Source organism: Balaenoptera acutorostrata, chromosome X (genome assembly GCF_949987535.1).
Source record: "Balaenoptera acutorostrata chromosome X, mBalAcu1.1, whole genome shotgun sequence".
In the NCBI taxonomy this organism is placed as follows: domain Eukaryota; kingdom Metazoa; phylum Chordata; class Mammalia; order Artiodactyla; family Balaenopteridae; genus Balaenoptera; species Balaenoptera acutorostrata.
This window is the reverse complement of record NC_080085.1, coordinates 33,561,123-33,586,173: the sequence shown is the minus strand read 5'-3', so window position 1 is coordinate 33,586,173 and position 25,051 is coordinate 33,561,123. Positions and strand designations below refer to the sequence as shown.

The following is a 25,051-nucleotide window of genomic DNA, read 5'->3' as shown; positions in this document are numbered from 1 at the left end:
GGAAGGGATGGATTAAATCCAGGAAACGAGGGCAAAGTCATTCTTCGTCATTGTGATCACCAAACAATCACACATCTGTAAAGCATTAGTCACCTACAAAAATAAAACGTGTACTGTGAGTCATTCATTCCTTTATGATATCATTTAAAAGGCTGCCTTTTACTGACTTGAAGCTCAACCCAACATATTTACAGTAAAACCCCACATCACGTCCTCTCTGGTTATTGTGGCAACACCTGGAGTTTCAGTTTGATAGGAAAAACAATATCAATGAAGTGAAAGTAGTATAGAAAGTCAGAAAAGACCAAAAGAGATTATCTGAAAATGTTCCCCAAACTAGAAATGTTATTTAAAGCTAAAATGAGGGACTTCCCTGGTGGCGCAGTGGTTAAGAATCCGCCTGCCGATGCAGGGGACATGGGTTCGAGCCCTGGTCCGGGAAGATCCCACATGCCGTGGAGCAACTAAGCCTGTGCACCACAACTACTGAGCCTGCACTCTAGAGTCCGTGAGCCACAACTACTGAGCCCACGTGCTGCAACTACTGAAGCCCACGCGCCTAGAGCCCGTGCTCCACAACAAGAGAAGCCACCACACTGAGAAGCCCGTGCACCGCAACAAAGAGTAGCCCCCGCTCGCCGCCAACTAGAGAAAGCCCGCATGCAGCAATGAAGACCCAACGCAGCCAAAAATAAATAAATAAAATCTTAAAATATATAATAGAAAGCCAATTCTTTAAAAAAAGAAAAAAAAGCTAAATTGATACTCTTATTACCTGAGCCCATCAAGACACAGAATTACACAGTGCAGATTTGCACTTGTTTCAAGTACTTGTTTAAGAAACGGTAATGACAAAGATCTAATTTGACAGATGACATTGATAAGCGATTTTCCTTAATCATAAGCCATTATAGCTCCATTTACAAAAGCTAAATACAATTTTTTTAAAGGATGCTAACGATTCTCTAGCATTCATACGTGACACGAGAAGAATTTTTATAGAGGTCCTATTGTAATTCATATTTAGATATATCTAATAATGCAAAATAGGGGGTTTTGTTGTTGCTGTTCATGTGGTAGGACCTAAAATGAGGCAGGCCTTCAGTACATCAGTTCTAATATAAAAATCAAAGACATATCAATTCAGCAAGAAACAAATTATGGAGCACCAATCATGGCTCTTCCATCCTGGGGTCTGTGAGAGGTTTAAACAATTATAGGCTATAGGATTAACCTTCAAGTAGTTTATACGAAAAGTTCAGAATACTGTATTGCTTTCACTTCATCAACCTTGTCTTTCCTATCTCAAACTGAAAATAACCAGTGCACGTAAGTGCCAAACTGTACTATCAGGAAAGATTAGAAGAATTGAAAACATTTAGTCTAAAAAGGTGAAACACCCACTCTTATCATTTAACAAATTATAATTGTTTTTGGACTAACCTGAACTGTTCTGGGTAAGAAAGCAGGCAGTCTAGAGGTTAAAAGCATGGCCTTTAAGCCAGATTGCCTAGGTTTGGCTCCCAATTGTTATTAACTGTGTGACCTTAGCCTTATTATTTAAGTTCCTGGTGCCTCAGTTACTTCACCTCTAAAATGGAAATGAGTTAGTATTTGTGAAACATTTACGATAGCTCTGCTACATAATAAGTACCACACATGTCTTTGTTAAGTAATAAGAGAGGAAAAAGGGTCTATGACTTTTGGACTCTGATTATCTAAATAAGAAGTTCAGTGATTCCAACCAAGTAACAAAGTTATAAAACAAATACAGTCAAACTGGCAAATCACAAGTGAAGAGAATTTATTTCACTAAGGGAATATAATTGTTGAAATTGTTACAACTAGTTACCTACATGCGTGATAAACTACAAAATGTGATTATGGCGCAGCGGAGAATACTCGGAAACTGCAGTGAGAAGGCTTGGGTTTGAATTCTAGCCCTACCACTTACCATCTAGGCAACCTTGCACAAATTACTTCTCTGGGCTTTAGTTTGTTCAAATAAGGAAAAGTATAGATCACATATCATAGGGTTATCATACATATTAAATGAATTAATATTTGTAAAGTACTTAGTGCCTGGCATTTGTACTGTTATTATTACATTTTAAGGTACAGGTTTTATAGCCAGATACTTACTATGGCAAGTAAAAATAAAAGTTAAATATCATAGATAATACTTATATTATATCTACCTATCAAATTGCTAAGCTAAACCAAAAGAGTGTTATGGAATTATTGGAGTGATCACCCACCAAATATTTATGGGACCCTAATGATACCAGAGTAACTCTCCTGCTTTAGCCAAGCTTGGTTCCTTTTCTATTCCATAATCATGGTGGATCTTCTTAAAAACATAAACTAAAGCATGCTACTTCCCTGGTTAAATCTGTTTAATGACACCCCATCTCTCACTCCCCAAACCTATCCTACATCAAATAGCAAATTAAATATTCCTTACAATCATATACAGTAAGCTCTCTGAGAGTTCTTTTAATTTTCTCTATTTTATTACACTTCCAGCACTGTTTTCCTGCCGTTAATCTGGCTTTGCAAATCAGTCTTTCTAAGCCTCAGGTCTGTTTGCTCTCCCTAGAATTCTCCTCTGAAGTTCCAGATTAGGTTAGGTCTCTGTTAATACATAGCACCCTGTACTTCTCTTAATACTTATTCTACTTGCAGTTAATAGTTGAGCATCTTTATTCTCACTAGTATGTCAGCTGGAGGAGGAAAGGAACTGTCTGTTTTGTACAATGTTGAATCCCTAGTTCCTAACATCATTCCAGGCATACTGGAGGCAATCAATAAATATTTGTGGAAGGCTGGAGAGTAGAAAAACCACCTATTAATGCACTAGCCACACGTTTCCTGACCTAATCCCATCTCCTTGTTGATCCTACACCCTCAACACGTTTCACCATTATCCCTGAACTTGGAAAACCAGATCCTTTTTGTCGCCCCTTATGACCCAAACTCTGCTCCTTGTCATCTGCATCAATAGACAAGAGCCACAAAGACCTGATTTTTGGTCTCCCTAACCAACTGTGTTCGATAATGGACAGACCCCTTCCTCCCCTGGACCTCAAGGGTCCTCATCTATACCATGAGGGAATATGATTAGATGATATTTACACTCTGGCATTCAGACACTCATCTCTGCAGCGCCCCATTTTGTTGACAGTTTACCCCAGTGAGCAATGGAGTGCCACAGCTAGTTTCTATGGGCTCATGAGAGTCAAATGTGTACCTCTCTTCTCAGTCTCGCATTCAGCGACATATTGGTAGCATGAAATCAGCCATGGTGGGAGTACGAATACCACAGTGATCAACAAAAGCTATAAATGAGGGAGGTTTGGTGGCGGGGACCGGTTGTTAAACGTTTACCAGGACACTGCTGACTGTAAGCTCTGGCCGCTACTGTGGGACAGTGACCAGCCCTGGGTCAAAAACGAGCCTTAGTGCTACTGGAACAAGAAGTATTGGTGTGGGTTGTCCATAAGTGCACATGGAACACTAAAAAGACAAAAGCACAGGTTTTAAGTAGTCTAAGTTCAGGATGCCCTCAAAGGAGACTCTGAGACAAGGATTTGAGTACAAATGGGAGGTGATCCCAGGGAATACCAGTAGTGAGTCAGAGAAGAGAAGAGAAATCAATGCAAGATACATAAACCAAGTGGCTTCAGCTATGGGCAACTGGGGCTCACTTCCACTGGAGATATCTAGGAGAATGCATAGAACACGCCTTAGGATTATCTCCACTGAAAGTGAGGGAGTTGGGGTTATTTATTAACAAACTCTTACCTATCATTGGTTGAGCTTCCTCCGTAGGCTTTAAGTCCCTGGAATCTTTTTTTTTTTTTTGCCTACCCTTATATTCCAAAGCACATTATCTATAGCCAGAAAAAGTTCCCAGGCAGAGTCACACATGCTTACAATAAGAAACTGTCAGCCTGTAGAGGAATAATAAGTATTGAGGTTTTATGGGTGAAGCATCAACAATATATACTAAGGAGGGATAATAACATGACAAAGAAATTAACAGCACTGACTCAGCATTGGAGAAGACTTTTTTCTCAGTGGCATTCCACCTCAAATTGTTCTTTTCCAACAAAAAGCCAAGATGTACCATCATACCTCTCAACCATCCTATTAGAGTCAAGAGACTGAGATCATTCACCAGGAATCCACTGCAGGTAATTTTGAAGGGCAAAGAGCTTCATTAAATTTAAACATTAGCAAATTTGCATAACAATATACTAAGAACAACGTAGCTATAACAATAACATTACAGTGGGAGAGAACAATGGACTTCAAGTTTGAACTCTAAGTAATTATGGTTAGAGACGATGAAAATCATCTACCACTGAGAGAAAATTCTTTATGCAGAAGCAGTACAGTGGGAGTTGGTGGTGGGCAGGGGGGCGGGGGGGAGGTTGGCTCACAGCAGAGGATCAGTAGATGACTTAGAATCCAGAAGACTTAAAGAGAAAAAATCCTAAGATGGACCAAAGAGACATTTCACGTACACTTTGTCGGTTTCACCCATTTTTAGTACAGTAGGATTGGAAGTTAATACAAGAAACCATACTCTATTATTTTTAATTTGTTTTATCTAAGTCGTTCTCCAGTTATTTAGTACACAGCATTTATCCCACAATGTGTGTTCCTCTTTTTCAAATTAATCCTTCAGTTATCACTATAAAGCCTCACAGGAACCCCTTTGAGTATTAACAAAAACTTACCTCAACCACTTGGATCCACCCAACAACTGGGGTCTGGATTCCAGTGGCCAGAGGCGAACACATGAATAGCACCATTATAAAAAGTTCTTGACCAAGGCCTGTCCCCCACAATGGAGGAAGGAACCAGAGCTGAATGTGGGGCAAATAATAGTGAACTGGACTATCTAAATGTTAATTTGCTTTCATTCATGAAGAAATTAAATACACAAGTTCTATGGCATCAGTTCTCAAAATGTTATCCAAGAACCCCTAGGGATCCCCAAGATCCTTTCAGTGAGTCAATGAGGTCAAAACTATTTTCATACTAATACCAAGACTTATTTGCCTTTTTACTCTCATTTTCTCAGGAGTGTACAGTGGAACTTTCCAGAGGCTATACGACCTGCAAAGGTGCCATCGCTCTGACAGCTAATGCAACATGTGCTTTTGTATTCTTATGTTTTAAAAATTTCTCAGTTTTAATTTCTAATCTGGGAAATACTGACGGCTAGAACCCAGATAAACAAAAGCTCTTAAGGTCCTCAATCATTTTTAAAAGTTCAAGGCCAAAAAGTTTGAGAATCACTGTTCTATGGTATTCTTCAGTAGTAGTATTAATGTAAGGCATCTACTATAAATAAAGATTAAATTTAGAGAACAGTAAAAATAGAGTCAAACTCAAAGAATTTTAGATATAGAAGGTCCTTTAGTTGTTGTCTAATCATCTTTTTAATAGATGAAGAAAATGAGGCTCAGAGATATTCCTGCTCCAAGTTACACAGGTAGTAGTGAAGGGGCAGGGTTAGAACACAGGACTTCCGAGTTCTTAGTAGTTTTTCACTTTTCTTTTGTTTTGAATCTCAGAAGGGCCCAAAGAGACCATCCACTTCATCCTTTAACCTTCAGGTGGAACCACACAAATGTTCAGGGGATATAAGAGTCTGTTCTAGACACAACTTCCTAAATGAACTGACACATTCTGAATCAGACAGGTTAGAAGTAAATTTAATTACTCCCTCTCAATTCCCTCTCCTATTATTTAGTCAAGAAGCTGAGTATACTCATTTCAAAACAACATAGGGAGGTGACCCAGTAAAGTGATTGCAAAGAAATTGATCTTGTCACTCATTCCAAGGTCATCTTATTAGATTCCTTTTCTTATTCCTGAAGAAGACACTTCCTAAATTCCCCAATGTCTTCCTAACATTACTGCTAAGCTGCAAATGTAACTTCATAGAAAAAAAACAATGGCAGCATGCAAATCATATGCAGATAATGGATATGATACTGCTTTATGAACAGGAATGTATGATATAAAAGTTGTGATGATTATAATACTATCTTCTGTTTGGCTCAAAAACTGGTTTCAGATCCATTTCTGAGACATTTTGGGATTTCTGTGAGGAGTTATGATGCAGTAATTAAGAGTACTCGTTCCTCCAACCTAAGTGTCCCTCGACAGATGACTGAATACAGAAGATGTGGTACATATACACAATGGAATATTACTCGGCCATAAAAAAGAGTGAAATTTGCAGCAACATGGATGGACCTAGAGATTATAATACAAAGTGAAGTAAGTCAGAAAGAGAAAGACAAATACCACATGGTATCACTTATATGTGGAATCTAAATTATGACACAAATGAACTCATCTGCAAAACAGAAACAGACTCACAGACATAGAGAACAGACCTGTGGTTGTGAAGTGGGAGGTAAGGTGAGGGAGGGATGAATTGGGAGTCTGGGAATTAGCAGATGCAAACTAGTATACATAGAGAGGATAAACAACAAGGTCCTACTGTATATATATATATGTATAATGGAACCAATTTGCTGTATAGCAGAAATTAGCACAACATTGTAGATCAACTAAACTTCAATAAAATAAAATTTTAAAAAAAGAGTGCTCGTTCCTCCATCAAACAAAGCTAGCCCTGTCTCTACCACTTACGGACCATGTGACCTCACATTTCTCATGTATAAAATGAGGGTGATAATAAAACTTGCTTCATACAGTCATTGTGAGGATTAATGAAAATCAGCGTAAAGTGAGGCGAACAGTAGATGATAAATGCTATTTAAGGTTAGCTTACAATATGCCTCGTATTACTGTCATAACTATTGGAATGAATGCATCACCACAAAGCCAGATTTCAGAGACTGTTGTGGAAAAGAAGGAAGGTGTTGAGAAATTCTCAAAGATAATCAGTGGCATATTGAGAAGGGAAGCTACACCTAAGAATTCTTCAGTCTTGGGATGGGGTAAGGAAGCACCATTCCTGGGATTAGAGAAAACTGGTTTGAAACTCATACCTATCAGAAAAAGTGAAGTTGTGAAGGGGTAGGATTTGGGCCCCCATTAGAGTCAGGAAATACTGAGATGTAAACTATGAAAACTTTTAGGCTTTCTTTGCTTGTAAGACCCATCCTTCCCAAGGTTTTCCACTCTACCCAGATGCATATCCTGCTTCCAGTATGTTACTAAAGTCTAGAGTAAGTAATTAAATGAGGTATTAGCTGACTAGGAGGAGTTTGTCCCTGTGGCATTTATATTTCAAACAAGGCTCAGGGGCTTCCCTGGTGGCACAGTGGTTGAGAATCTGCCTGCTAATGCAGGGGACACGGGTTCGAGCCCTGGTCTGGGAAGATCCCACATGCCGCGGAGCGACTGGGCCCGTGAGCCACAACTACTGAGCCTGCGCGTCTGGAGCCTGTGCTCCGCAACAACAATGGCCGCGATAGTGAGAGGCCCGCGCACCGCGATGAAGAGTGGTCCCCACTTGCCGCAACTAGAGAAAGCCCTCGCACAGAAACGAAGACCCAACGCAGCCAAAAATAAATAAATAAAAATAAATAAATTATTTTTTTAAAAAAAAACAAAAAAAAAACAAGGCTCAGAAGGACAAACAGCTTTCGTGCCCAAAGGAATGTCTTTGTAAAGGGGAAATGTCAGGCTAAATGTCACATCATAACACTTTCTATAATATCTTGAGCAAAATGTAAAAGACACTTAATATTACGTAGAGAAATACGAAATGAAACAACCAATGTTGCCTAATAACTGCCTGTACACTCAATGATGATAAATCCAGCACCTCTTTTTATCAAGGGTATGGTGCTATATTTCAAACCCTGATGACTGACAACACTTAATTCAGGTTCAAGTTAATTAACAACTTAACCTTCCTGGATGAAGCCAGGCAATGACCACAGTATAGTGTTTAAATTAAGGGCTACCCTCATTCTCTCTGCCATTGATCATCTGTGTGATCTTGGAATAGTTACTTTCCTTCCTAGTTCTGTTCCGTGATCTAAGATAAGGATAACGATAGTACCTGCCTCGTAGGGTTGTTATGAACATTAAATGAGATAATACGTGTTAGCATTTAGTACAGTGACTGGCATATCCTAATAGCTATCATCTGTTTTTATTATCAGATCAAAGAACAGATTCCAAGAAGAAAACCTTAACCAACTAGTCAAAATTAAACTATCCATGCTATCAGGAAAAAAGTTGACATTGGTGTCATGTATCAGTACTAGACAACCAACAAGGTAAGAAAATTAGCTTAGCACTAATTTCAATCATATAGGTAAAAGATTTAATATTTTAACCTAATTTCTATATTCTATTTATTGAAATTCAATAGATATGTATTGGAGGCCTATTATGTGCCTAGTATTAGCACATAGAACATATAATAGGACACAATCCTTGCCCTCAAGCAGCTCATAGATTACTAGGAAAGACAAATAATTACAAATACATTATATTATCATTATTATAATTACTATGGACAAATCATTATAGTACATTATATATTCAATGACAGAAATATATATGATACAGACTTAGCACAGAGAACCGTGTAAGCAATATGGTGGCGGTGGTGAAAATGGGTTACTAACAAATTTTTCACAGCTCAGAAACTACCTTACATGTATACCAGGGACCTAGAGAGTCCGGAAATAGACCCTCCAACACACACACAGACACACACACGCACACGCACACACTCAACTGATTTGGCACACTCAAATGTGCCAAGGTAATTCAATGGGGAAAGGGTAGTCTCCAAAAAATGTTGCTGGAATAATTAGATAGCCATATGGAAAAAATTTAATCTCAAACTTTACATTATACCATACACAAAAACTAACCTGAAGTGAGTAATAGACCTAAATATAAATGCTAAAATTATAATACTTGTAGAAGAACACATAGGAGAAAATCTTTGTGACCCTGGGTTAGACAGAGTTCTTAGGGAACAAAAAGCATGAACCACAAGAGAAAAAAACACTGATAAAATGCACTTCATCAAAACTAAAAATTTCTAGTCTACGGAAGATACTCTTAAGAAAATGAAAAGCCAAGCCATACTGGAAGAAAATACTTGCAAAATATATATCTGATAAAGGATTCTTACCCAGAACAAGTTTAAAAAAAATCTTAAAACTCAATAATGAGAAAACAAACAAACAACTTTTTTAAATGGGCAAAAGGTTTGAACAAATGCTTCACCAAAGCTATAAGTATGCCCAATAAGCACATGACAACATGCTTAACACCATTATCCATTATGGAAAGGCAAATTAAAACCATAATGTGATACCACTACTCACCTACAGGAATGGCTAAAATTAAAAAGACTGACTATACCATATGCTAGCAACTGAATTCTCATACGTTGCGGTTGAGAACGAAAAATGGTAGAGCCACTGTGGAAAACAATTTGGCTGTTTCTCTTAATGTTAAACCTTACTGTTACCATAAACACACAGAATCCCACTAACAGCTATTTTCTAAGAGAAATGAAATTATCGATATATGTCCACAGAAATACCTGTATCCAAATGATCCTAACAGCTTTATTCACAGTAGCCCCAAACTGGAAACAATCCGAATGTCCATCAGCTGGTAAAGGGATAAACAAATTGTAATATATCTATACAAAAGAATATTACTCAGCAATAAAAGAGAACAAAGCTACTGTACAAGTAACAATATGGATAAATCTCAAAAGCATTATACAAAGTGAAAGAAGCCAGACACAAAAGATTACATAACAATATGATTCCATGTATATGAAATTCTAGAAAAGGCAAAATATGAAAGATACATTTGTCAAAACTTTCAAATTATACAATTTAAATTGGTGAATTTTATTGCATGTAAATTAAGCTTCAATAAAGCTGATTTTTTTTAAAAAAACTATCACTTACAAGTTGTATCAGAACAATTAAATTGGCTGATTTTCTTTAAAAAATGCACGTTTTAGTGCACTGAACCTTTAAGATGTTGCAATTCTTTAAAAAGAAGAGGACATTCAACATTGCCATAAAGCCGGTTGTGAATAAATTCAGTGTAAATTGCCTTCAACATAGTCCTAAAATGAGCATCTATAGTTAAAAAACAAGGAATTTATGAGCACAATTTCACTGTAACTTACAAAATGGACCATTCTTTAGATAAAAGAAATTCCTCTTAATTCAAATATAATAAAAATGATAATAGATGTACCTTAAGTTAAAATTACTTATCTAAATGAAAAAAAAAAATCATCATTTAAGAAAACCTGATATATGAACATTTGGGCGGGACTTCCCTGGTGGCGCAGTGGTTACGAATCCGCCTGCCACTGCAGGGGACACGGGTTCGAGCCCTGGTCCGGGAAGATCTCACATGCCACGGAGCAACTAAGCCTGTGCACAACTACTGAGCCTGCACGCTAGAGTCCGCAAGCCACAACTACTGACCCTGCGTGCCACAACTACTGAAGCCCGTGTGCCTAGAGCCTGTGCTCTGCAACAAGAGAAGCCACCACAATGAGAAGCCCATGCACCGCAACAAAGAGTAGCCCTTGCTCGCCGCAACTAGAGAAAGCCTGTGCACAGCAACGAAGACCCAACGCAACTAAAAATAAATAAATATTTATTTAAAAAAAAAAACATTTGGGCATGCAAATTAAGTGATTATATATATACTTTATAAAAAGCTTCACACTCAGTTTAACAATAAACTTCTCGGGCTTCCCTGGTGGTGCAGTGGTTAAGAATCCACCTGCCAATGCAGGGGACACGGGTTCGAGCCTTGGTCCAGGAAGATCTCACATGCCGCGGAGCAACTATGCCCGCGTGCCACAACTACTGAAGCCCACACACCTAGAGCCTGTGCTCTGCAACAAGAGAAGCCACCACAATGAGAAGCCCGCGCACCGCAACGAAGAGTAGCCCCCGCTCGCCGCAACTAGAGAAAGCCCGCATGCAGCAACGAGGACCCATCGCAGCCAAAAAATTAATTAGTTAATTAATTAAAAAAACAATAAACTTCTCTATTTCATTTAAAATGACTTGATTTAAGCATATTTTTTCAGGAAAGTGCCCCCAATTATACTAAGCATAAGCAAAAACCAGCAACTCTAAGCTCTCTAGCTACAGTCATATAATTTCCTCTCCTGGGTCTCAAAATGAGATTTTATGTTAAATAACAAGCCTGACTTGGAATTGCAAGATTATGCCACACACTCCTATTTTTCTCTCTCTCCCACACAGTTCAACCAGCAGAGTTGGTTTAGGAGAATCGGTAAAATGTGTGTGTGTTCATTTTTAACATGATTCCCCATTGGAAACAGGCTACCAATAAATGACTAAATTCTGCATTTGTCTCCTGTTCCTCTCATAATCACACTATGGTGATACCCAAGAAACTCCAAAAAATACAAATGTTCAGGTTGCAAACTTGGGATTCAGTGTAGAAGAGTGAATGGGTCCTTACCAAAGCCTGACCTTGAACTCAAGTCCCCAGGTAGGAAACAGGTATTAAGCCATTCATAGACTCCTTTGGGGGAAAGTAATCATAAATTCACTTACTTAAAATCTAAGACCTTCCTTATACCTATGGGTCAGGAAATCACTGGCTATAGGTGAGTTCCAACTAAGATGACATGAGCAATTCCCCTGGACTTAAAAAATTCAAGGCTGTCATCTCTTAATCCTAACAATAAGGACAAAAACAAGTTAACAGATGTCAGTCTAGTTATACGTTTCCAGGATAAAGAGATACAGATGGTGCTGGCAGATAATTCCAGTCATTCACCTCACTAATTTTGCAAATACAGTAAATGGTTTGAATCCTTGTCTTCGCAGTCTTAAAATATGTTACATAAATTAAAAGTATGAAGAATTTAAATATTTTTAAACAAATTTTCATATAGTGTATAACCAATTTGTACTATTCCTCCAAGCTCACTGGAAAGAGACCAATGTGTAATCAACAGTTTCTAAATAATCCATGCTATGGTGCCAAATGAATATTTGTGATGTCAATAAAAACCTATTACTCAACAAATTATAATCTCATTTATTATTTTTAAAGGTTTTTGTTACATTCCCTCTTTGATTTTTTTTTTTATAACCACACTGTAAGGTATACAAGAAGAAACTGTAGCCCCAATTTCACAGATAGAGGAAAACTCATTTGCCCTGGATCTCATACTGCATTTGTGATAAACAGATTCTGTGTTCTTTACACTATGCCACAAAATATTTCTAGCTATTGATAAGACTTTGCTGCAATGACCTCTAAGACTTTTAGTATCACTAAATAAAGGTTTATTTGTTACATTTTTTTAATTGAAGTATAGTTGATTTACAATGTTTCAGGTATACAGCAAAGTGATTCAGTTTTATAAATATATATATATTCTTTTTCAGATTATTTTCCATTATAGGTTATTTCAAGATATTGAATATAGCTCCCTGTGCTATACAGTAGGTCCTGGTTGTTTATTTTGTATACAGTAGTATTTATCTGTTAATCCCAAATTCCCAATTTATCCCTCCTCCCCTTTCCCCTTTGGTAACTGTAAGTTTGCTTTCTATGTCTGTGAGTCTATTTCTATTCTGTAAATAAGTTCATATGTATCAACTTTTTTAGATTCCATATATAAGTGATATCATATGCTATTTGTCTTTCTCTGTCTTAGTCACTTCACTTAGTATGATCACCTCTAGGTCCATTCATGTTGCTGCAAATGGCATTGCTTCATTCTTTTTTATGGCTGAATAATATTCCTCTGTGTGTGTGTGTATCTCCCATCTCCTTTATCCATTCATCTGTTGATAGACATTTAGGTTGCTTCCAACCTTCCTCCTTTTCAAATCCAGTACCTTCACCTCTTCTTCCTCGACCTTATCCCCTCATCTTTCCTCCCCTCATCCCTCCTCCATGACCTTGTTCCAGCAAACATGCTCTTCTTTATCTTAAATCTCCAATTTCACTTATTCCTAAACCTCACCCTGTAAACAAGTCTAAAATATATACACTGTTGGTCAATCTACTGCACAGTTTGTATCTTCTTCACATTTACTAAATTTATTGAAATGCTTGTCCTCAATTTCTGTGTCCAACCCACCTCCCAGTCACTTCTCAAATTGCTGTAACCTGACTTTTATCCCACTGCTCTCCTGCAACTGCCCTAATGAATCCCAGTTGTCAAATACAATAGGACTAAGTCTTTATATTATTGCAGGTGTAATAATTGACTGTAGTGACTGTTGACTGCATTTGAAGTTGTATTTAATTCCTCTTTCTTAAGACTTCCTGGTCCCATGACCTTTGTGACTCTACTCTCTAATCTCTACCTTGGAAGACATCAGTTGTTTCTTTCCTCCCAGGGCATCTTCCTTCTCTTCCTTCATTCTTCTGATAACAAGACTCCCCTTTCTTGTGGTTCTGGTGGAGCTGCCAATCATGGCACCTGGCCACAGTGATTGGTACAAACATGGGCATGTGACTTATACCTGGCCAATCAGATTCTTCCTCCACGATTATTTTGCATTTGGAGCTATCAAGGAAAAGCTCTTTTCTTTCTGGTTTTGGAGCTAAAAGAATACATGAGCCTGGAGCTGCCTGAGACCACAGCTCTAGCCTCACAGGCTCACCCAGCCTGAAAAAAGCCAACATATATAGAGAGTCTGAGGAAAAAAAGACATGACAGTGTTCAAGTTGGTGGTTTCAATCACACCCAAAGCCAGCTCTCACCCTGACTGTCCTGATATGATTATTTGATCCATTAAATTATCCTCTTTGGCTGAAGGCAAATTCTTATTTGTTCTCTTCTCAAGTTCCTCACCCATTATCTACTACAACCTTGTACCCTCTTCTCATTCTACTCATTTCACTGTACATATGCTCCTTTGGATGATTTCACCCAGGCTCATGCTCTTAAACCTTGAACTAGGTGCTGATGACTCCCAAGTCTCTATCACCAGATCAGACCTCTCCCTTGTGTTTCACACTTAAGTATCAACTTGACGCTAAGTAACTTTACCTTGATTATTCACTATAGGGTGACTATCAACCAGTCTTCCTGAGGTCAGTCTCAGGACAGGACCCTTATGGCATAATTATTAATAGTACTCTTTCACATTCTCAAAAGTGTCCTGGTTTGGATGATAAAGTACCTGATCATCCAACCTCAAACTCGATGTTTCCTAAGCTGAACCCATCATCATTCCTCCGATGCCCCAGTCAGGCAAGCTAGAAGCCTAGTGTCATCCTTGACTCTTCCCCCTGAATCTGGCCTTGATGTTACAACAATATCCACTCATTGAACCCTTCTCAAATCCACCATCCCCTCTCCTTTCCTACTGCCACTGCCCTGGACTCCTGTCGCCTCTGAAGTACAGCAATAGTCTCCTAACCTCCAGTCTTGTCCTCCTCAAATATATTAAGCACATACCCATCAGGGTATTAAATTATCAGTCTGAATTCTTCCCCCCTCTCTGTATCCATGCCCTTTGCCATGACTCTGAAGCTCCTCCTACCATATACTTCCCTGCCCCTTGACTTTGGACTTATCCATGTGGCTTACTTTAACCAACCGAATGTTTAAAGATATAACTCAAGCAGAGGTTTGACATGTACTTGCGTGGCTGAACTTGGGCTCTTGCATTTCTGCCCTTGCCATTAAAAGAACATGCCTTGACTAGCCCATAGGTCCTAGAAGGATGAGAGCTGGGTAAACAAAAACTGGACCCAATCTGCGACTTGGAGCCAAGTCCAGAGAAGCCCAGCTTAGAACAGTAAATCCCAATCAAGTGCAGAAGGATGAGGGGGAATAAATAATTGTTTTGGGCTTCCCTGGTGGCGCAGTGGTTGAGAGTCTGCCTGCCAATGCAGGGGACACGGGTTCGAGCCCTGGTCTGGGAAGATCCCACATGCCGCGGAGCAACTGGGCCCGTGAGCCACACCTACTGAGCCTGTGCGTCTGGAGCTTGTGGTCCGCAACAAGAAAGGCCGCGACGGTGAGAGGCCCGTGCACCGCGATAAAGAGTGGCCCCCGCTCACCGCAACTAGAGGAGGCCCTCGCGCAGGGACGAAGACCCAACACAGCCAAAAAATAAATAAATAAATAAATAAATAATAAAGGCGAGTGCAATCTACCTCTTGGAAAAATAAAAATAATTGTTTTAAGCCACTGGGTTTTGGAGTGGTTTGTTATTAAACATTAGCTGATTGACACAACTGCCCCCTCCACCTTAGCTGGTAGCATTGAATTCACCAAAGCAGAAACCGGAAGTCATCCTTAATTCTTCTGCCCCACTTGCACCTGCACATTCTAACAGTCCTTAGGTCTTGCAAATCTATGTTTTAAACGTGTCTTGAATCCAAAACCCCTCTCTATTCCTGTTGCCACTTCCCTTCATATATATTGGTTCTGTTTCTCTAGAGAACCCTGACATCCTCTAAATCCTATCTCCTAAATAACTTTAAAATCTCTCCCTTTCTCTTTATTTCCAAAAGTTCTAAGGTTGGGAGTTTGTATTTACTTTCACATCTAAACAGGTATTTTGTAAGAAGAGAACTGGGCCTCTTACTTAGATGCCACTTTTCTTTGGTGTATACTGATGTTCCAAACTTTTAAATTTTTAATTCATCACAACCATTTTTCTTTTCATTTATGGATCCATGACTTGTTTTTATCCTATGAAATTCTTTCATCCTCTAAGATCTGATCAATCTGGACCTATTCAGGTTTTTCCACTGTTATTGTTCTACTCAGGCTCTTTACCTCAGAGTCAATTTTGGTAACTGCTATAAAAGTAAAATTAGTAGTACACGTTGGCTGGATAATATCCATCATATGTACCACTAATTAAACAATTCAAAAACTTCAATTCACCTGACAACGAACACACAAGTCCAAGGTATGTTTCCAAACGTCTTTATACTTTCATAGCCTACAAAGCTCTCAGAAAAAGTACTTATTTTGTTTGGTCAAAAGCCAATATTTAGTACATTTAAATTACTAACTTTTGTAATACAACTATTATTGAGTAAGCTATTCTAAATGACAACCAACTGAACACACATCACACATTAAAGGTAATTTCAATAATTATTAGAGCCACCAAAAAAGCAACACAATGGTCTGAATTAGGAAAGCATTACATATCTCCTGGTTATAAACAGAATTCCAAGTACAGCTTCTGAGGACTGAACGCATATACGAAAACTTCAGAAAGGTAAAAGTAAATGAAGATCTACTCTGCTTTACATGCTGAGTGTTCCTGAAATGCACTACAGTTGACCCTTGAGTAACATGGGGGTTAATTTGCACATAGCTTGCCTGCCCTCTGTAACCATGGTTCCTCTGCACCCGCTGATTCAACCAACCATGACTCTGCAGTACTACAGAATTTACTGTTAAAAACATCTGCATGTTAAATGGAGCAAGGAAGCTCAATCTCACATTGTCCAAGGGTCAACTGTAATTCAAATATGTGTTACCAAATGATATTTGAAAGTCCTCCTACATAAAAGAGCTCTTCCGAAAATACTCTGAGCAAGTAATTATTCCTTAAAAATACATAGACATGGGACTTCCCTGGTGGCGCAGTGGTTGGGAATCTGCCTGCCAGCGCAGGGGACACGGGTTCAAGCCCTGGTCTGGGAAGATGCCACATGCCACGGAGCAACTGAGCCCCTGCGCCACGACTACTGAGCCCGCGCGCCTAGAGCCCGTGCTCCACAACAAGAGAGGCCGCGACAGTGAGAAGCCCACGCACCTCAACGAAGAGTAGCCCCCCGCTCGCCACAACTAGAGAAAGCCCGCGCGCAGCAACAAAGACCCAACGCAGCCAAAAATTAATTAATTAAAAAAAAAATAAAAACAGGAGGTAAAGGGAGAGAGGGAGGGGGACAGAAAGACACTGAGAATGAATGGACACAGATGGAAAATTCTTATTTTGTGGGTTAAGGATCCAGTTCAGCTCCATGGATCTTCAAATTCCTTTTCTATTCAAACCAAAGCTTTAAGGCATTTTGACCCTATGAACAGTGGTGAAATATAAAAGAATGAAAAATTCAAGGCAAATAAGGGTTTGCTGAAAGCCGGCCTTTAAAGCCAGCCATGGGTTGATTCATGCCAAGATGCAAGGTGAGGCTGTTACTACTGGTGAGAGGCAGCACCTGAGAACGGAAATATTTTCGACTTTGGTGTGGTTGCAGAATGACCAACAATGTGATGTTTATCACCTGTGCTTGGTACAGGGACATTTTCAATGAGGGAAAATGTCCCAATAAAGGATGTCCCTAAATAAGTTTCTCTACTCACTTTCCAAAGAAGTCTCCAAAAATATGCACAAAAAAGTCTCCCTAAACAAGTCCTTTAAATTCTACAGGCTCAGTAAAAGATACCTTACCATCACTTGCTGCTTTAAAAACGAAGTGGAAATTGTACACACGGATTAGGTAGGCCCTTCTGACATACTCACCCAATCATTTGCCAGAAATACTGTGTAGAAAAACCCAGGCAGGATTATAACCCAATTCCCTTCCTTAATGGAAGACAATGTTTTGAAACAATAATAAAGCAAACCCATATCACATATGTGAAAATCATTAAATCCACAGATTTTCCATTTGTGTCGGGGAAATCCCTGAATTTGTGATGCCCATCACACAGATACCTTTCTAATGCTTTATAGCCAACATCCAGTGTGTACCTCATTCATGTGATCATGGGAGGATGACAAGAAATAACAGGAGTACACTGGTACTCAATCCACTGTATTCATTTTCTATGGCTGTTTAACAAATTACCATAAACTGAGCGGCTTAAAACAACCACCATTTATTACCTCACAGCTCTGTAAGTCAGAGGTCTGGGTGGACTCCTATGGGTTCTCTGCTCTGGGTTTCATTAAGACTGAGATCATGTTGTGGGCTAGGCTGGGCTCTTATCTAGAGGCTCTGGGGAGAATTTGCTTCAAACTAAAATTCATTTACTTTGTTGGCAAAATCCATTCCCCTGAAGTTGTAGGACTCAGGTTCCCATTTCCTTTCTGGCTGTCAGCTGAGGGTCTCCCTCAGCTCCTGGAGGCCACCTGCATTTCTTATCAAGTGGTCCCCTCCATCTTCAAGGCTAGGAACAGTGTGTTAAATCTCTCATGTTCTTCCTCAAAAAACTAAAAATAGAGTTGCCATATGAGCCAGCAATCCCACTCCTGGGCATATATCCAGAGAAAACTGTAATTCAAAGAGATACATGCATCCCAATTTTCATTGCAGCACTGTTTACAATAGCCAAGACATGGAAACAACCTAAGTGTCCATCGACAGATAAATGGATAAAGAAGATGTGGTACATATATACAATGGAATATTACTCAGCCATAAAAAAGAATGAAATAATGCCATTTGCAGCAACATGGATGGACCTAGAGATCATCATACTAAGTGAAGTAAGTCAGAAAGACAAATATTATATGGTATCACTTATACATGGAATCTAAAATATGACACAAATGAACCTATCTACGAAATAAAAACAGACTCACAGACATAGAGAACAGATCTGGGGCTGCCAAGGGGGACAGGGGGTGGGGGAGGGATGGATTGGGAGTTTGGGATTAGCAGATGCAAACTATTATATATAGAATGGATAAACAACAAGGTCCTACTGTATAGCACAGGGAACTATATTCAATACTCCATGATAAACTATAATGGGAAAGATTATGAAAAATAATACATATATATATATAACTGAATCAGTGTGCTATACAGCAGAAATTAACACAACATTGCAAATCAACTGTATTTCAATAATTTTTTTAAAAAATCTTTCTCATGTTCTGACCTCCCTTCTGCCCTCCTATTCTACCACCAGCTGAAGAAAGTTTTCTGCTTTTAATAGCTCATGTGATTAGATTAGGCCCAATCTGATAACCTACCTTTTTAAGATCAACTGTGTCTTATAACACAACAACAGGAGTGACATCCAAATATATTTACAGGTCCTGGAGACTGAGACCTGGAATCTCGGGGGCCACTTCTACCTACCTGCCTATCACATCTATCAATGTACACACTGACACATACTGTCCCCTTGTGGGGACAATTCACTAGTACAACACAGACTACTTCCACTGCTGGGTAAGGAACAGCATTCCAAATGTCCAACGAAGGAAGCCTCAGCTTCCTGGAAGACCATAAAAATATGCCCCCTCATAATTTGGAGGATACTCAATCAGCCACAGCCCTCACAATACCTAGCTATCAATACATGGTATCCAGACCTTCAGGGAAAGGCAGACTGATACAAAAGAGATGACCAACCTAGACATAAGGGTGCTTTCTTTTTAAAGTCATATGAACTGTATACACTCTCCACTGCCTCAGCCTTTAGATGCTAATTTGGGCTCAATAAATGATCTTGAGATTTGAGGGGTAATCAGCCCATTAATTTTCACAACATATATATAAATGAGAGTTATTGGAACAAGATAATGTGAATTCAAAAAGTTGTGTGATTTTCCCAGTTTTTAATATATGTGGATGTGGCAGATTATGTTTTCTAAAGATAGCCACAATGATACCTCTATCACATATGCTCTTCTGTCAGTTTTTGCTTCATGTATCTTGGGGCTCTGTTGTTAGGTGCATATATGTGTTTATAATTGTTATATCTTCTTGGTGGATTGAGACTTACCACTGTAAAATGTGTTTGTCTGTTGCTACAATTTTGTCTTAAAGTCTATGTTGTCTCATATTAGAATAGTTGATCCAGCTCTCTTTTGGTTACTGTTTGCATGGTTTCTCCATCCTTTAATCTTCAACCTATTTGTGACTTTAAAGTATGTCCCTTGTAGCCAGCATACAGTTGGATCATTTTTTTATCCATTCTGCCAATTTCTGTGTTGTAATTGGAATGTTTAATCCATTTACATTTAATGTGTTTACTGATAAGGTAAGATTTATTCCTGCCATTTCACTATTTATTTTCCATATGTCTTATGTCTTTTTGTTCTTCTATTCCTCCACCGCTGCCTTTTTTGTGTTAAAAGATATTTTTTAGTGTACCATTTCACTCCCTTGTCATTTATTTTACTATATTGCAGAGTTATTTTCTTAGTGGTTGCCCTTGCAATGACAATTATCATCTTAAAACAATCTAGTTCAAATTAATACCAACTTAATTACAATAGTATACAAAAACTGCTCCAGGGACTTCCCTGGTGGCGCAGTGGTTAAGAATCCACCTGCCAATACAGGGGACACGGGTTCAATCCCTGGTCTGGGAAGATGCCACATGCCGTGGAGCAGCGAAGCCCATGCACCACAACTGCTGAGGCTGTGTTCTAGAGCCCATGAGCCACAACTGCTGAGTCCACACGCTGCAGTAAGAGAAGCCACTGCAATGAGAAGCCCGCACACCACAACAAAGAGTAGCCCCCGCTCGCCATAACTAGAGAAAGCCCGCGCACAGCAATGAAGACCCAATGCAGCCAAAAATAAACAATATTTTATAAGTAAATAAATAAATAAATAACTGCTCCAATTTTTCTCCATTCCATTCTTCACCCTCTGTCCTGTTATGGTCATACAAATTACAGCTTTATACATTGTCTGCCCGTCAACACAGAATTATAATTATTGCTTTATGCAACTGTCTTTCAAATCAGATATGGTAAAAGAGATTTACAAACAAAAAATACATTTACGTTGTCTTTTACATATTTACCTATATATATATTTACGGGTGCTTTTTTTTTCTGGCTGTGCCGGGTCTTAGTTGCAGCATACAGAATCTTTAGTTGCGGCATGTGGAATCTTTAGTTAAGGCATGCAGAATCTTTAGTTGCAGCATGTGGGAATCTTCAGTTGCGGCATGCGGGAATCTTCAGTTGCAGCTTGCGGGATCTTCAGTTGCAGCATGCAAACTCTTAGTTGCAGCATGTGGGATCTAGTTCCCTGACCAGGAATCGAACCCAGGCCCCCTGCATTGGGAGTACGAGTCTTAGCCAGTGGACCACCAGAGAAGTCCTACTGGTGCTCTTTATTTTTTCGTGTGGATTTGGGAAACTTACTAGTGTCCTTTCATTTCAGTCTGAAGGACTCCCTTTAATGCATCTTGTTGGGTAGGTCCGGTACTGACAAATCCTTTCAGGTTTCCCATTATGATTATGTTGGTATGCTTGGTGGTGTCCCACAGGTCTCTTAGGCTCTGTTTATTTTTCTATTGTTTTTTGCTTGTTTTTGCTCCTCAGACTGAATAATCTCAATTGACCTATTTTCAAATCCACTGATTCTTTCTTCTGCCTGCTCAAATCTACTGTTGAGCTCCTCTACTGAATTTTTCATTTGTTATTGTCTTTTTCAACTTGAGAATTTCTATTTGATTCTTTCTAACAATTTCTCTCTTTATTGATGCTTCTTCTTTTTGGTGAGACACTGTTCTCATACTTTCCCTTAGTTCTTCAGATATGGTTTCCTTTAGTTCCTTGAATGTATTTAAAATAGCTTATTACAAGTGCTTGTCTAATAACTCCAACGTCTGGGCTTCCTCAGAGATAGTTTCTAATTACTACATATTTTTCCCCTGTGGATGGGCCATACTTTCTTCTTCCTTTGCATGCCTCATAACTTTTTTGAAAAACTGGAAATTTTAAATAATATAATGTGGCAACCCCAGAAATTAATTTCTCCCCTTCCTTAAAATTTGCTGTTTGGTTACTTTTGTGAACTTAACTCTGTGAAGTCTGAACTCTTTGTCATGTGTTTCCACTAAAGTCTCTGCTTTGTTAGCTTAGTGTTCAGCTAATGATTGGACAGAAATTTCCTTAAATGCCTAAAACCAATATGTCTCCTAATCTTTGTTGGGCTCTGTGCACATGTCAGGCATGCCTTCAATACTCAGCCAGACAGTTTACAACTTTACCTTAGCCTTTATTTCCTGTTTGCACAGTGACTTAAGATTAGTCAGACATAAGAGCATAGAGTTTTCTCAGGTTTTTCCTGAGCGTGTACACAGCCCTATATATGTGTATGACCTGAAAAATTCTGACATATTCAGAATTTTAGAAAAGTCCCCTATGGACATCTCATGCCCCAGTTTTTCCATTTAAGTTATTTGGTTAGCCTATTGTTTGCCCCAAATTGTTGTCTACCATGTCAGGTAGCCACAAAGTTCAACAACTGTCTCTGATTTTTTTTTTTTTTTTTTTTTTTTTTAGCAAATGCTCTGAAGAAAAAGCTTTGCACACTGAGCAAGCTCCAAGTCAAGTCAGGTCAAATAAAGACAGCCTGGAGAGTGGAGTCTTCTAGGCAACTACCACACAGGTCAAATAATGATAATTCGCTGGGAATGTAACTTTGTAAGTGCTCCAACTCTGTTCTACCCCTTCTGGTGGCTGCCAGGATACTGCTTTTCACTCTGATTATCATCTATTGGTTTTCAAGGCTACTATGGAGCTGAAGAGAAGGGAGTAGGAATATGGAGAATTAAAATACCACAAAGCCCACTGTTCTTACTGAGATTCAGGCATTGTTCTTGAATAAACCCTCCCTGGATTGTTGCAAGCCTTTAGTTAATTGCCGGAGTCCTGAAAAAGTTGATTCTGACAATTTTTGCCAGTGTTCTCATTGCTTTTCTGGAGGAGATTTTCAGAGGTCCTTTCTCTGCCATGTTTACTGACATCTTTTCCACATGCTCTTCTACAATGTGATATTGACACTGCCCCACTAAAAGGTGGAGTCTGTATCTCCACCCCTTTGAATCTGGGCAGGCCCTGTGACTGCTTTGACCAATAGAATCAGTGGAAAGAATGCTATTCCGGTTCCACTCGTAGGCCTTAACTGGCCAGAAAGCTCCAGTTCCTGCCACTTAGAAGTTGGCCACCCTGTAAGAACAGCAACTACCCTGAGACCACCATGCTGTGAGAATCTCAAGTTATATGAAGGGGCCTTGAAGAATCATACAACATATGGAAACTGAGAGGCCAAAAACCGCTAAGATACTAGACATGTAAGTAAAAAAATTCCTTCTTGGAAGCCAATCTTCCAATCCCAGCTATTCCAGCTCACACCACCTGAACCAGAGACAATTACCCTGCTGAGCCCTTCCCAAATTCCTGTCCCACAAAACAATAAGCAAAATAAAATGGTTGTTATAGATACATGTATATGCATAACTGAATCACTTTGCTGTACACCTGAAGCTAACACAACATTGTTAATCAACTATACTCCAATATAAAATTAAAAGTTTAAAAAAAATAAAATGGTTGTTTTAAGCCACTAGCTTCTGAGGTACTTTGATATGTGGCAGTATAACCAAAGTGGTGGATAACTAAATCCAGAGACAGGCAATTCTGTTGTGATGGAAACCACAGACTCTGTGACTGCCACTGCTGCTATTCCAGCACTCCCAGTGGGTGCTTTCATTATGAAGCCTTTGACAATTACTTATATGCTCCACTTTTCAGTGGATTTATAGCAGGAATGTCACCATGTTTTTTCCTAGATATTCTCTTCTTTTTCCTCCATAATTCTAATGTCTTCCCGATCTTCAGGTTTTCGGAGAGACAGTCAATTTCAGTTTTGAAGACATGGAAAGGTTTATCCATCATCTCTTTAAAATAGAGCCCCCTACCTCCTCCATTTTTCCTCAACCTTTACACTTCCTATGTTACACCATCATCATTCCCCCCAGTTACAGCGTCTCCTTACTCCTTCCTTCTCTGGGAATCATATGTTTACTGTTTCATGCTTCCCCACATGTGCATTATAAAGACTCTGTGGAAACAATGTGAGGCCCTTTATGTCCCAGGGAAGATTTTATGTTCAGAAAAGACCAGTTACTGTTATCTTAAATTTTTTAAATTAATATTCAAATTACTAAAGTCACATTGAGCAACCTAGTCTTCCTTTACATGTTCGAGATCAATTTGAAAATCCTATTATCCTATTTATAAATGTAGTAAATTTTAGGTCGCTGACTAGTAAATATTTGGTTAATATTTAGTCAATTCAAATTGAATAGACTGAACTCCTTAAACAATCAGTCCTGTTTATAATCAGTTAATTCACTTACAAGATTTAAATTACATTCATTAATGTATTATATTCAAATTCCTTTTTAAGCATTTCAAGTGCATGACCTAAAAGTAAAAGCTTCATTCATTCAGTCAGTCAGCAAATTTTTTGAACACATTCTATATGCCAAGCACTTCTAAGGTGTTCTGGATACAGCAGGAAGCAACACAAAATTATTACCTTTATGGAAAGTATACTTTAGGGGTAAAACTAGTAATTTTAAAATATATAATATAATGCCAGATAGTGATAAGTGCACTAAAAACGACAAGGTAAGGAGATACCGTCATCATTTTTTAATAGCCTGGTCAGGAAAAGCCTTTCAAGAGAGCTAACATCTAAGAATAGCACTAAATGAAGTATTTTAATAAGTATCAAATCCTAGAAAAATCTAAAAATTCAATTTAAAAATATAATGAGCCTCAAGTTCTCTAGACCTTCAATATTGCTTACTTAAGTAATCTTACACCTCTCGACTATGAATCAAAAGCTTAAAATTAATGACAAAATTATACATTTGAAATTGGAATCACAATCTAAGTCTGTCACATTCCCTAACATGCCCAATTCTCCTCAATATCACAAATACATTAAATACCAAATATAGAGAAATTATTGGTACTAAACATTAATACTAAGGTTAGACTGATTGCATTACTGGTACCAATTCTTTACTCATTTCTGTATCCATGCCTTTTGTCAAGTGACTTTGCAGCTTTTCACAGCAAGAGACAGAATATCTTTTCCTTCCCCTTGATTCTGAGTCCAGGCACATGCCTTGCTTTGGACAATGGAGTGTTAACAACCATGAGACAAGTAGAGGCTTGGAAAAGTACTTGTTCTCTTGTATGTCTACCATCATCATGATACTATGCCTGGGCTAGCTTGTTGGAGGATGAGGGACACATGGAAGAAAGTGGTGCTGTGGTATTGATATGTT

General features: G+C 38.7%; 1 protein-coding gene across 13 annotated transcripts in view; it reads right to left on the bottom strand.

The window, feature by feature from the left end:
* The window catches only part of SYTL5 (synaptotagmin like 5), a 247,856-nt gene that overhangs the window by 194,848 nt on the left and 27,957 nt on the right, over positions 1-25,051 (bottom strand). For 11 of the 13 annotated variants that reach the window (XM_057537778.1, XM_057537780.1, XM_057537776.1 and 8 more), the window contains exon 2: positions 9,572-9,642. The exons of the other annotated variants lie outside the window; for them this stretch is intronic. The gene's annotated coding sequence lies outside the window, so the exon portion shown is untranslated. The remainder of the gene's footprint in view (positions 1-9,571; positions 9,643-25,051) is intronic. 13 annotated transcript variants of the gene reach the window in all.